We start from the raw sequence: 1,002 nt of genomic DNA, 5'->3' as shown, positions 1-1,002 counted from the left end.
CTACAGTCCTCGCTGCAGTTGGCCCCGGTTTGAGTCCTGCGTCGGACGGCTGCATGTCACCCCCCCCCCCCCGCCTCCTTTATAGATAGATAAGATTCTTTATTGTCATTGCATTAAAAACACAACGAAATTAAGTTTGGCAGGAATCCTCTTGGCAGCATAAGGGAGCATGAGGGACGCTCACTGCCAGTTATTACAGGGGATCTCCTTTTTAGTGCTTGTTTGTTTGATTATTTATTAGATGGTAAAATCTTCTGCATTTTTTATAATGTTCAACAGTGCCCGGCTCTTGTTTGATTCTTTTATGTTCACATGCTGTTTGTCAGAACTTTGCTGGATATTAATTTATTCATCGATGAAGGCGGCATGAATGAAAGTTAAAGAAAATAAGGGGAAAGACAGTTGGTCTGACTTTTAATTAGTGATCATAATCAGGCAAAAGTGTAATGTAAATGTTACTTGGTTAACATAGTGACAGATAGTAAAGTTAATAAGCTGACAATTACTAATATTACTGCTTTTACATAGATAGGAACAGCACATCCTCCACACTTTTGTCCTTTTCAATACAGTTTCAAAACTCTCACTGACGTCTTCCTCTCTGATGTTCGACAAGTTTATGAAAGACATGCTACTGGGTCTGAGTGTATGGGCATGAGGAAGGAACAGTGTGCATGTTGGATGAGTAGAGGCATAAGCCCTGAAAAATGGAAGGAGGGGAGGTTGACGCAAGGGAAGGTGAGGAAGAGTCTTCACGGCCCCGGAGTTCTGTAAAGGCTTGTTTGTACAGTGTGAGAAAAAAATGTAAACATGTCACTTTTCATTAGGGCCCCATTCCTCCAGGCAGGCAAAGAAAGTGATGTCTCTATACCTCCCTTTTGTAAATCCTCCCTATCAGCAGCATGTAATTAGTGATTGTGGGGTTTGTCTTTGGCTGATGCTCCAAAACCACAGAAACAACAAAAGAGAGTGAGAAGAGACAGAAGAAGAAGAAGAAGAAGG

General features: G+C 41.6%; 1 protein-coding gene across 1 annotated transcript in view; it reads right to left on the bottom strand.

The window, feature by feature from the left end:
- The window catches only part of LOC111667538 (nuclear GTPase SLIP-GC-like), a 15,444-nt gene that overhangs the window by 5,153 nt on the left and 9,289 nt on the right, over positions 1-1,002 (bottom strand). The window lies entirely within an intron of this gene.

Source organism: Seriola lalandi, unplaced genomic scaffold, assembly GCF_002814215.2.
Source record: "Seriola lalandi dorsalis isolate HSWRI2012SDOR001 ecotype SW California unplaced genomic scaffold, Sedor1 jcf7180002054690, whole genome shotgun sequence".
NCBI lineage: Eukaryota > Metazoa > Chordata > Actinopteri > Carangiformes > Carangidae > Seriola > Seriola lalandi.
This window is presented reverse-complemented; position numbering and strand designations above follow the sequence as displayed.